We start from the raw sequence: 13,086 nt of genomic DNA, 5'->3' as shown, positions 1-13,086 counted from the left end.
ATTTACATAAAAAGCTACATATAAAGTATTTGTTGTTAAAATTATTTATGCAGTATCTAAATTTGTTTGCATAAAAGAGTACCAGAATATGTAGTAAAAAAGTCAAACTTTTTAATGGAAATTGACCAAATGTTCATTTGTACATTTTAATTTCAAATAGGTAAGTGTAAACATCACAAATATATTGTGCAAACAGTGCAAAATATTTTAGTCATAAATATTTTAGTTTTAGGAGGTAGTTTGTAAGAAAATGATTGTAAAAGGCAAACACTCTAATTAAAATGTAACATATAACAGTACAGTTATGGCTAGTAAACATACATTAGTTGTATAGTATAATTGTAAACATCACAAATATATTGTGCAAACATTGCAATGGTGTTGTACTCTATTAATGTATTTTTTTTCAGAACATAGTTTTTTAAGAAACGATTGTAAAAGTATTACACTCTCAATAAAGTGCATTATATAAAAGTACAGTTATGCGCAAAAATAGTTTTCTTTGTATTAATGTCATTTTAAATTACTTTTTAAGAATAACTTCAAATATGAAAATAAACATGTGTCAAGTTTTCAGGCAAGAAAACAATTCTTAGTACTTCAAGAAAATGTTTTTGTTGTTGGTGTTTTCTTATATTTCTTCAAGGACATCAGTTGTGCATCCATTGCAAAACAAAACTTTTAGCTTAATGGGTAAATATGGCATCAAAGCATCTTCAAAGTTATCAGTATCTGGTTCTATTCCTAAATAGTCCATCAAAGCAATATTCACAATGTCTATTGACTGTAAAGTTTCGTTTGTTCCTACTTGAGCTGTCATTGTAGTATTTTCCTGTAATGTTTTTTCAACTCCATGTAAGGTGACAAAATTTACAATGCAATAGGTCTCGCATTAGGAAAGTTTGAGCTATTGGTACTGTAAATGACAATACTTTTTTTTTTATGTGTTGGTTTTGAAAATAGCGAAATTAATAGCTTTGTCATTTACAATGCCAATAGTTTTAACTTTTGCATATGTGACACCTATAGCATTTGTAATGCAATATGTGTTGTATTTACGTGACCTAGATGTATTGATATTACAAATAAAAATGGCTTTTAATTTTTTTAAGAATTAATACTGAAATAAATGTTATTGTAATTTATAATGGTGTGTGCAGGTGCAGTGTGTGTGCAGGTGCAGTGTGTGTGAGGGTGCGGTGTGTGAGTGTGCGGTGTGTTAAGGGTGCGGTGTGTGAGGGTGCGGGGTGAGGGGTGTGAGGGTGCGGCGTGTGAGGGTGCGGCGTGTGAGGGTGCGGCGTGTGAGGGTGTGGCGTGTGAGGGTACAGTGTGTGAGGGTGCTGTGTGTGTGTGTGAGGGTGCAGTGTGTGTGCGGGTGCAGTGTATGTGCGGGTGCAGTGTATGTGCAGGTGCAGTGTGTGTGTGCGGGTGCAGTGTGTGTGTGCGGGTGCAGTGTGTGTGTGCGGGTGCAGTGTGTGTGTGCGGGTGCGGTGTGTGCGGGTGCGGTGTGTGAGGGTGCGGTGTGTGAGGGTGCGGGGTGTGAGGGTGTGGGGTGTGAGGGTGTGGGTTGTGAGGGGGTAGTGTGTGTGGGTGCGGTGTGTGTGGGTGCGGTGTGTGTGTGTGTGCGGTGTGTGTGTGTGCATGTGTGTGTGGTGTGTGTGTGTGGGTGCGGTGTGTTGTGTGTGAGTGTGCAGTGTGTGAGGGTTCAGGGTGTGTGAGGGTGCGGTATGTGAGGCTGCGGTGTGTGAAGGTGCAGTGTGTGTGTGAGGGTGCAGTGTGTGCGTGAGGGAACAGTGTGTGTGAGGGTGCGGTGTGTGAGGGTGCAGTGTCTGTGAGGGTGCAGTGTCTGAGGGTGCAGTGTGTGTGAGGGTGCAGTGTGTGTAAGGTTACGGTGTGTGAGGGTGCGGTGTGTGAGGGTGCGTTGTGTGAGGGTGCGGTGTGTGCGGTGTGTGAGGGTGCGGGGTGCGGGGTGTGAGGGTGTGGGGTGTGAGGGTGTGGGTTTTGAGGGTGCAGTGTGTGTGCAGTGTATGTGCGGGTGCAGTGTGTGTGCAGGTGCAGTGTGTGTGTGCGGGTGCAGTGTGTGTGTGCGGGTGCAGTGTGTGTGTGCGGGTGCGGTGTGTGCGGGTGCAGTGTGTGTGTGCGGGTGCGGTGTATGAGGGTGCGGTGTGTGAGGTGCGGGGTGTGAGGGTGTGGGGTGTGAAGGTGTGGGTTGTGAGGGGGTAGTGTGTGTGTGGGTGCGGTGTGTGTGTGTGCGTGTGTGTGTGGTGTGTGTGTGTGGGTGCGGTGTGTTGTGTGTGAGTGTGCAGTGTGTGAGGGTTCAGTGTGTGTGAGGGAGCGGTGTGTGAGGCGCGGTATGTGAGGCTGCGGTGTGTGAAGGTGCAGTGTGTGTGTGAGGGTGCAGTGTGTGCATGAGGGAACAGTGTGTGCGAGGGTGCAGTGTCTGAGGGTGCAGTGTGTGTGAGGGTGCAGTGTGTGTAAGGTTACGGTGTGTGAGGGTACGGTGTGTGAGGGTGCGGTGTGTGAGGGTGCGGTGTGTGTGAGGGTGCAGTGTGTGTGAGGGTGCAGTGTGGCTACAGACATGCCATCCCTAGAAACAATTTTGGTAGCACAAGTTTCATTTTAACGTAATTCGAGGAAAATGCGAAACCCACTTCTGAATAATCACACGGAAACTGGTGAGTGCTACTTAAGAAAGGGTATCTCAATATCATGCCCACTGCAGCTGCTCTTTCTGCGCGCCGGACCACGCGCACTATCAAATAATGATAAAGAATCGGACCTGCTCTGAATATATGACGTGCTGCGCTAGGCACACTCGCTACCAGCAAGAGTGAAACAGTGAGAGGTATACACACATCTGCAAAACAAAGAGTCTGTCCAAGATCTGCGAAAGGCAACGTTGACAATTAACGAGGTAAAATAATGCAGCCATAAGCAGAGGGGAGGGAGGCCCCCCAGCAGCTCCCCTCGCTGGCTGCTGAATCCGCGGCTTTTGGGTATCAAGCACCGATCCCATAATTCAATCAGAGGCCTCTACGTGCAGGCAGCCTTAATGTGCACAGACACCACACCTGTGTCAGAGGCAGGCTTGCGCCTTTCATCACAGCCTCCCAGTTAGCCTCTGCTGCCTGCGGGCGCTGCCTGCTGCTGCACACCAGTCCGGGTGCCTGGCGCGGGACCCCGGTCATGTGAGCACTAGACCTTTCCGCGCGAACTTTGTTACAGGCAGGTTCATATGCATGCGCGTCTGCAGAGGGGGCTCTGCGTGTCGTGTCCGCTCCCTACCCCCAGGCCCGGCCGCCCCCATCCCCGCTTGTCAGTGGAGGGCATTCAATGCTAGTGCGCACAACACACCCGTAAAATGTGTACATGTTTGTTTGTGTGGGCCCAGTAGTGTAAGAGTCATACATGCGCCTGCCTTTAGATGTACGAATGCGTGTAGTGGTTATTCACCAGACATGCCGAAAACCGCACGCAGCAAAAAAATTAGATATAATGCATGTAGGAATATGTTGCGGCTATCATAGCGATAAAAGCATGTGCGGCCTTGTCCTACATGTAATGGGGTTAGTGTTTTGTGAGATGATGTCTTTTTGGACATGAAATGGTTTATTTTGAATGAGGGCGCTCGATTCTTACAGCAGGCACAATGCCATGACTGCACCACCTTTCTGTGAAGCAGCTGTTCTTCAGGAGCGTCTTGTCTTCGGGGGAGGCCTTCTTTGGGTCATTGTTTTAAAAGTGCAGCAAGCACGTGACCTACAGTGATGTTGCGCAAATGACCGAGATGCGGTGGGGCAAAAAGTATGCTTCAACTCAGGCAGACACACATTTAAAAGCAGAAAGAATCTGACCCAGAGCGTTGAGGGATGTCGCAGAGGAAATAACAACCACGTACAGTGAGCACCGACTATCACGATCGACGAAGACACGCCCCCCTGCAAGGAAACATCATTATTTTTGACTTATGAAACCCGACACATTAAGAAGGCATCAGACCGAAGAGAAAACTGCGGTTTTGCCAAGAGACCTGGCTTATATTTCGCTTCGCTCGCTGCACCTTCCGGTAATATAAAATATTGGCATTCGTCCCAGAGAACAGGACGTGCTGTGACAAACACAGGGAAACGCCTGGCATGAGAGCAGGCTGCCGCAAAGTCAGAAGGGATCTCATGAGTGCCAGTGTCAGGCCCGCGTTGCATCCTCAAATTAAAGGTCCGCAATGAGAAAACAAGCAAACTCACCGCCACAGCCCGGCTTCAACAGGAAGCCAGGCAACCTTTGTTGGGACGGGGGCGGGGCCGGACAAAAACAGGAAGCAGGCGCTCCTGTTCCCGCCGGAGGATTGCCGTGTTAGCTAGCGGGCTCCCGTTCTCGTGGAGAGCCCCGCGGCCCCCGCCTGTTAACCGGAATGACCCGCTGGCTGCCGAGGGACACGCAAGAAGAACCTGGTAAGTGGGGTGTGAGGGGGATGTGTGCGCGCGCGTGTGTCTCTGGTGAGGTGGGGGGGGAGCGTGTATGTATGCAGTGTGTGTGTGCGTGCGCACGTGTGTGTATGCGGGGGGCAGGGGGGATTGTCTGTGCGTGTACTCTCGTGTGTGGGCTGCGGCGGCGGCGGCGGCGGGGGGGGGGCTGGGGAGGTGTAGTGTGTGTCTGTATGTGTGCGCTCGTGTCTGCCTGCGTGTGCATGTGTTGTGAACAGCCTGCTCTCTGTTTGTGTGTTAGGGGCGGCGGCGGCGGCGAGGGGGGGGGCGGGGGAAGTAGGTGTGGCTGTGATCTATTTATTTCGTGTTCGTGAGAATGCCCATAGTAAAACCGAACAGTGGAAACAAACACGCGGCGGCGGGGTCTAAGACAGGAAACGAAAGTGAAGGCAAGCTCACACAAAGAAAAAGAAACATTGTAAAAGAAACTGAAGGCAAAAAGCGCGTGCACGCAGCTCAATCCAGCCAAGGATAAGCTTGTCACAGTTTCTTGTCCTTCATTCCCCCGTGGCAGCTCGCTATAAGTCTCCAGCCTGGACGCATCCTTCGGATGCGATTTCCAGGCGAGACCTAAAAAGGGTAGTAAAGCTTGGCCACAGGTTGAGAAACATCAAAAGCAGGCAGGCAAGCAGAGAAGAAACTTCCTGTTAATCTTGGACACCTTATGCGTTTTTGACCTAAGAAAAATATGCCATTTAAAAAACGAAAGTGATCGCGATCACGATCGCTGTGAAAGCAAAAGTGATTGCGATGACGCTCTAAAACACGCACGGGATGCGTGCGCAGCAGCACGCGTGCTTGTGCGCGTTCTAGCAAGCTGGTGGCCGCTTTAGGAGCACTTCCCAAAGCTGCTACTAAATGTCTCTCCGAATAGCGCATGTGCGCTGACTCAGCGAGACCTAAAAACCATGGACCCTTCATGCCAACCAGGGGCTCTCACCACTACCTCTACCTGGAAACTCCTACCAAACTACGCACCCCATAGTGCTCTCCTTCAAGAAGAGCCCTACTTTCTACTCTAGTGTGACGTACCACCCTCATCGCCACTGACCGCGTTACTTCAGCTGCAACACTTCATTTTTCCAGCCCCTTCATTCTCGCAGCCTCACTTAAAGGACATCCACGAGTCCTCGGGTTCTCTTCTGACCTTCGCACAAGTCCAGTAGCATTCAATGGGCCGCAGTGTACATGGCGCTCTGCTTCCCTCTAGTGGCCATAACCAGTATCATCTGTTTTACAAATAACTATCTCGTATTCATAGTAAAAAAGAAAACTTCATATTTATATAGATCCATTCCTAGCTCCAACCACTTACAAATGCAGCCAGACCTACTGTTTAGACTCCTAAATATTTCTATTGCTTTATCAACTGAACTGAGAGAATTTAATATACCGCAAATAAATACACGATTCTTATCTGAGGTTTTGCGCATTTGGACATGTTACAAACATGGACATGGTCTTCATACAAGAGTCTGGTGGCATTCAATTAGATGAACAATTTTACAGATACACCAACCCGCTGTCAACCAGACATGCCACGCCACTACAAAGGGTCAACTAACTGCTTTTATTTTGCAGGGGCAATGGCGCCGCATGTTTCATTTCCCCCATCTAACAGGTTCATTTATCATTTTGGGTTCATTTGACACTAGTGCTCCCCCGAGGTACAATTTCTGATTGTGCCAGTCGCTGGACAGGACCAGGGCTGGTGGTACATCAGGAAAGAAGCTGTGTGAAGTTGCTTTTTGACACCAACACAAGGGCACAGACAGTAATGACAGCCAGCAGCAGCTACCCAGACTTCACCTGTGACCTTCCTGGGCTCAGAATAAATAGTAGGCTACCGGGGTAAGGGCAAAGGTCAATACTGTAAAGTCGTCAGCGATCAAAAAAGTTTGGTCCGACTTCCGATACATGGTGCATTTTGTTGAACTGATTTTAATGAACAGGAGGACGCAAGACTCCAACAAACAGCCTAAAATAATGCATTGTAGCCAGGGGTGGTGGAACACCTAAAGGTAAAATGTCATTTTGCCCCATTCTTCGAAAATCCTTGCACTGGAGCAAGCCCGATTTGCACCTGTGATTTACCACTTAAAAGCGCTACATGCATTTAGCCATTAAGAGTATTTTAGCAGATAACACACAAAATTAATCCGCTCTAAATATAAATGGAAATGTGTTGTATTTGTATAGCGCGAACAGTAACCCGTAAGCATCCTGGCGCTTGTACTCCTACCACAAGGGAACCCCTCCTGGCTTTTCCTTGTGAGGTGTCCACTCCTGGGCATCCCATGGTGAAACCAGGCATCCCTTGTGTATCGGGGGCCGTTGTGGAGACTAAGCAAGCTATTGCCCAGAGTTGCAGCGTGGGGCCCATGCTTAGATTCAGCACTGAGGCGAGAATATCCGGTCAGAGGAATTTAGGCCCGATTCCGCCGAGGCGGGAATCGAACCCTGGTCCCTGGCCAGCGCTCTGCATCAAGGTCTGCCGCTCAAACCATTGAGCCACACTTCTCCGCTCTACACCTAACCACATCGGTATGATGGTTCCCGAGTTTATCGCTCAGCCGCGGAGATATGCAGTGATCTGCAGGTTATGCGTTCATATAACGAGAAGCCTCAATCCTTTCGTACCTCGTTGATATGAGCGCCACGAAACTGTGTAATGGTAACACCTGTTCTTTACAGCATTTACAAATAGCAGAAGTGCGGTATCAAGCACTATGTAAAACAGGTTAATATTAACACGAACGTTTTATTTCAGCTTAAAGGTATTCGAAAAATTTCATCTGCTGCATATTTACCCATGGGTTCAGATATGACTTTTACCTTTGAACTATCACATTTTCTACACATTGTAATTAACAAAATTACACAGCTCTGAGCCAGCGATTCAATTTCACTAAATTTCAGAGCTAATATAAATGTAACATTTGACGTTTCCGCTAAGAGTAGTTAATGAGGAGTGCGCTAGCTCAGCCCAGACTGTTTACTTAGCCCTTGGGAAGGCAAGAGTTGTAAATGTGTGTTTGTATTTATATAGTGCCTTCTACCCAGAGGTCTTGTAGCGCTGTATTCCTACCGCTATGGAACCCTTTCCTGTGAGATGTCCACTCCTGGGCACCCCCAAGGTGAAGCCAGGCATCCCAGCGCTGATGGGGCCGTTGTGGAGATTAAGCAAGCTATTGCCCAGAGTTGCAGAGTGGGACTCCATGATTGGAATAGGCACCGAGGCGAGAATTATCAGGTCCGGGGAGATTGAGTCCAAGAGCCGCCGAGGCGGGAATTGAACCCTGGTCCCAGGCCACACCTCTGCATCAGGGTCTGCCGCTCTAACCATTGAGCCACGCTTCTCCACTTGTGATTGGAATTCCCACTCCCATCAAAAGACTTCGGAGAAATTAAAGTGCAGGAGCCTCATTCGTCCCACAGAAAAGCAGCACCGCAGACTTTGGCATTCTTCCACTATACAGGAGCTCGCCAATCACAGGCAAACCTCCTTGGATGGAAAAAAAAAACAGTTTGCTGCAGGTTTAGTTAATACACTAAATATGCCAACGTGGTGGGTGAACGTACGTGTGATCCAATGTCAGGCAGCAGTGACTGACCGAAGCTGCCCGCCCGCCTGATGAGCCTAAAGACACCTTGGCCAAACCAATCAGTGCTACCATTTATCGGGGGAATTTCCCCCCTTAATTTCCGTGGACCATCAATCCATGACTTTACTCAAGCCTTTTTAGGGGCACGCAGAACGTTGAAAGGCCAGCCTTGTTGCTCAGGCTTACAACCGCCCAAAGGACTAGCGGGACACCGATGTTTTTCATCCAGGGTCCCGCCGTAAAGACTCCTAGGGCTTGGCATAGGGCACCCCTTGCAGGGCTTCTTGAGAAGGTACCCCTATGGACCAACCATCCTCCGGATTGCCCTGTAACTCCACCTGCAACGCAAATTACATATTAACATATTGAGTACATTGCCATGACATCCAGCCGGCACGCTGGCTATGCAGAAGGGAGGGTACAGCATACCCAGAGAGGAACAAAGAGGGCGGCCAGTGGGTGGCCCCAGCCCTAGCCCTGCTGAAAATGATGCAGCCAAGGTGCTGGACTTTGGGGGACTCACGTGCCTGGTGCGTGGTAGATGTGCCAGAATGCGGCACTAAGGTGGCCGCCGTCTTACAAGGGCACCCTGTGTGTGCCACGGGCAGCCGCTGAGTTGCAGCCCAGTCATGAAAGTTACTTCTGGATCACTTGTGCCTCTGCCAACTCTCTGGGAAAAACAACAGGACAATATGTATTTTGCCAGACAATTTCGAACTTTGTAATATTTGGCCGCCAGACGTTTACACTTTTCTCCTCTTGAATACAATTACATTTGTTTTGTCAGAAAAATACTCATCTTCCAGTGTTCAGCATTAGCACCCGTTTGGCTTTCCAAGCCTATCTGTCTCAGATCAACAAAGACGACATTGGCTGTGGAAACCGAGTGACCCCAGTAACTGTCCCCAGAAGGGTCAGATGCAGGGAAACAACAAAGGCCTGAGGCTCAAGGGCAGCTCTGTCAAGGTGCATCTGTTTATATCATCCTTTGGTCTGATGAACCATGTGTAATATTCAAATCAATTTCAATAAACTAGGATTGATGCGTATGCCATTCAGTGTTGAGTGACACATCATTACCAGGATGGGACACTTGTCAGGTATGTTTGTGGCTGGACGCTGCCCCTACTGGACGAGTGAGACAACCGGAAGTAGTGGGTAGGAAGAGGAACAGGAAGCAAAGGGCACAAACAGGAGGCAGTGGGCAGGAAATGGGGTGCCTGACTTCCTCTGTCGCATGATCAAAGGCTATTTCTGGTGAGCAGTACTGTACATTTCAATGAAACTAGATATAAGGAAATACATTTTACATTGAACAAACACTAAACGCCCGCCCACCCACCTGTGAGAGTGACGTCAGAGTCCAGCATGCCTAAGGAGTTTGTTCTGATGTTATTTCTGGCCGGCCTTTTCATGCATAGGTCTGCCATGCGCATAAAAAAAAAAACAGCGTAAGGGACTTTTAGTTATTTTACAGGAACAAACTAAGCCTTGATGTATTGATTTGGGGGAAAATGGCAAACGGTTGTGGCATGCAGGCTGGATGGCTAACAATGTGAAGTTTTTGCTCAACCACTTTTGGCAACAATGTTCTCCTGCACAGGTGCAGAAGCCTAAATGTGGTGCACTGACTGCAGAGAGAACCATGCGCCCACTGGCCCAGAGGTCTGGCCACCGCCTTCTCAGACTCTCATGCTCGCACCTGATATTGCAAGGTGGAGACCCAACCATACCCAGAAGAGTCCGCCCCGCGGAGAGAATGCAGCTAGCTGATGCCCACAAACCCCAAAACACCCCGGAAGTCCTTAGGACACAAAGATGTTGCATCCTTTACTATGCATAAATGTCCAGGTCAGATATCGAATAACAAGCATTAGTGGAAACTTTTAAATCAGTGCCTTAAACCATTATGTACTCCATGCGAAAGATGTCACATTGTAGCCACCATTTTTCAAGTGCAAAAATAACAGTTGATGGACAGAATGCAGAACAATGTCATACATTCACCCCAGTACAGAGATCTGGGCCTAAATCCATCGCTTTTTTGCACTCCACACCACCCCAGTTCAGACATGGCCATATGCAAATCAGCCTTGACCCTGTGCCTCATGGGAACAGTCCAGCCCGAATTGCCTAGCCATGGCTTTCCTGGACCGGAATCAAGCATCCTAGGACCGGTTTCTGGCTATCAGCTGTCTTCAGCCAGGATAGCTTGACACCTGGTATTTCGCTTGTTTGAGGCAGGATACCACACTGGGAGAGTAAAGAGCACTTGAACATGCTAACAGTACGTTACAGGCATGTATTTGTTTTCCTTGTTATTGTACTTTTATCATTTCAGGTTTTTTCCCTTTGTCACACTAGACAAAAGGACGCCTAGTGTGAGTATACAGTTGGCAAACAGTGATCGAGGGCAGGGTACACCTAGCATGTGTGCACCACCCAGGTCACGCATATTCTGGTCCTGACGAAAACCTGGCAATTTCCTGTTACCGGTTGAAACATGTAGACCGACACTTTGCACTTATCTCACTATTTATAGATAACAATGGACCAATAATATCCATACATGTATCTGACATACCCTTTTACTATTGTCCAGTAGCTCTAGAATAAACAGGGGTTCTTGTGACACCCTAGTTTACCACTGGACCTGGTGTTGAGTCTCTTCCAGAGCAGTTATAACATGAAGGAGTGCATTATGCAGCACACATAGAAAGAGGAAAACGCCTCTTGTGATTGTTTTTATGCAGTAAGGTTTACCTTCCTTCACAAAAACAATCATCCCTGCAACGTAGGCACCCTTGCACCATGGCGCAAAGCTGGCGCTGGCATTGCATTGTGCACCGGCACCGGGGAAAGGGACAGGATTGTGCCATATCTGATAAATACGGTGTATCCCTGCCCTTTTCTTTTGCCGCAGTGCGATGCAGCAGTAAGTTCTACGGCGCTGCACTACGGCAAAATCTTGCAATATCTTTCTTAGTTCTTAGTCCTTCTTCGCTGAGGCCCAGAAATTCAACATAGAACTGTGGACACATTTCTGTGTATGGTGCTCTATCAAATAGAAGGGCTATTCCTCCAGTACCAGCTGACAAGAGAGATGTATCGGAAATTAGTCATTCATGGGTTTTTAAAAGATAAAACCAGTCTGTGACTGGCGATCCTGCCTGATCAAATCAAACTGAAGTGTCACTCCCTTAAATATTTCAACAGTGTGCCTCAGTTCCTGCTTTAGAAAGATGCTTTACTGCAACCCCTTTCCCATTGTCCTTTGTGTTACAGCAGTAACCTCTGCTTCCCCATATTTCTATTCAAACTCCTTTCAAGCCTGGCCTAGTTCTGACAACCCAAGGAAACATCCACCTCCCACTCCCATCCTTGGCGTCAATGTGTCTTCTCAATTTACAAAAAACATGTTAAATTGTGTCTATTTAAACCTCGGCTTGAACATACTCGTATAGCACACAAACCTCTTCAGGCGTATGTCTGGAAAAGCGCACCAATCACAGGTCCCCAAGTGTACTCCATGTGATTCTTAAAGGGTCCAGCATTTCCACAATGTGGGGTGGTACGTGAAGTACAATTCTGCATTGAGGGATGCAAATGCTAAAGTGCAGTTGCACATTTTTGTTTGTGTCCATGGAGGAACCGCTCCCCTGCACACAAAGCTAGTTTGGAGGTGTTCAATTACTCTCCCACCCTCAAAAGGGATTCTGCTGCCATCACATTTTCCTTTCCCAGCCACCTCCTGCTTAATTCTCAATAATGGCATGTAGAGTTATAGAATTGAAGATTGCTGCTCATTGAGAATGGAAAGGAACTTAGCAATTGCCCAAGCAGGCATTGATTTTGAAGGCATTTCGATAGGGGAAGTTTTCATCCTCATCCGACTTCTGGCGTTGTCTCCAGTTTCTGTATTTAATTCCGATTTCGACATGTCCTTGATTGTAAAGAAAAAGCTTGGTTTGGTCAGTGAAGTGCATACCAGTACCAGTTTTCTAATGTGACCACCTCATATCCTGGATTGCACATGAATCGCGTCATTTTACATTTTAACTGTCGATAACGATTATCAATATTTTAGTGTTACGCTGTCTTGCAATCAAAGTACCCCCCAATGCTCGGGGTCCTTATCTTCTGAAAGCATAGGGCCAGTAGCTTTGGAGGAGACACTTTACTTTTTTTTTGCATAGATGTACCCCCAGTTTGGAGGTACAGTTCTCCCTCAAATTCGAAAAAGTATTTTTTTAATGGAAGTCTTGCACACTCAAGGATGAAGCTCTTTGGTGTTCTGTATGTCCAGGTCGCTTCGTCTAGGGCTTTTTTGAGTACTTCCAAAGTGTCGTCTTGTGGGATGCTGGTGTACAAGCTTTTAATATCAAAGCTAACCAGGATGGTGTTATCGTCAACTGTAATGTCTTTGAGAAGTTTCAAAAGACATTTGGTGTCTTGTAAATAGGTGGTAGTGTCTTGAAAAAGAAATCACAAAAGCGTGACAGGGGCTGAAGGAGGGAATCAATGCTCGACACTATTGAAAGCTTGTACACCAGCATCCCACAAGACGACACTTTGGAAGTACTCAAAAAAATCCCTAGACGAAGCGACCGGGACATACAGAACACCAAAGAGCTTCACCCTTGAGTGTGCAAGACTTGCACTAAAAAATAACTTTTTTCGAATTTGAGGGAGAACTGTACTGGGGGTACATCTATGGGAAGCACTTTTGCCCCAAGCGTGGCAGGGCTGAACGTTTTTGAGTTTGAAAAGAGATTTATACTAAATGAGCATAACCCTTTTTCGACCAACATTGTATTTTAAAAATGGTACAGTGATGATGTCCTTGCCATCTGGCAAGGACCAATCGAAAGACAGAGATTTCACGGTGTGGATCAACACCTGCGACCCTAACCTGAGGTTCCTAACACCATTGACCAAAACAGAACGATATTCCTGGGTGTCTCAATAACCAAGGAAGACGACCGCCTGGAAACAAA

This window comes from Lissotriton vulgaris, chromosome 12 (assembly GCF_964263255.1).
Source record: "Lissotriton vulgaris chromosome 12, aLisVul1.2, whole genome shotgun sequence".
Classification (NCBI taxonomy): Eukaryota; Metazoa; Chordata; class Amphibia; order Caudata; family Salamandridae; genus Lissotriton; species Lissotriton vulgaris.
The sequence above is the reverse complement of the archived record's forward strand: the minus strand, read 5'-3'. Positions refer to the sequence as shown.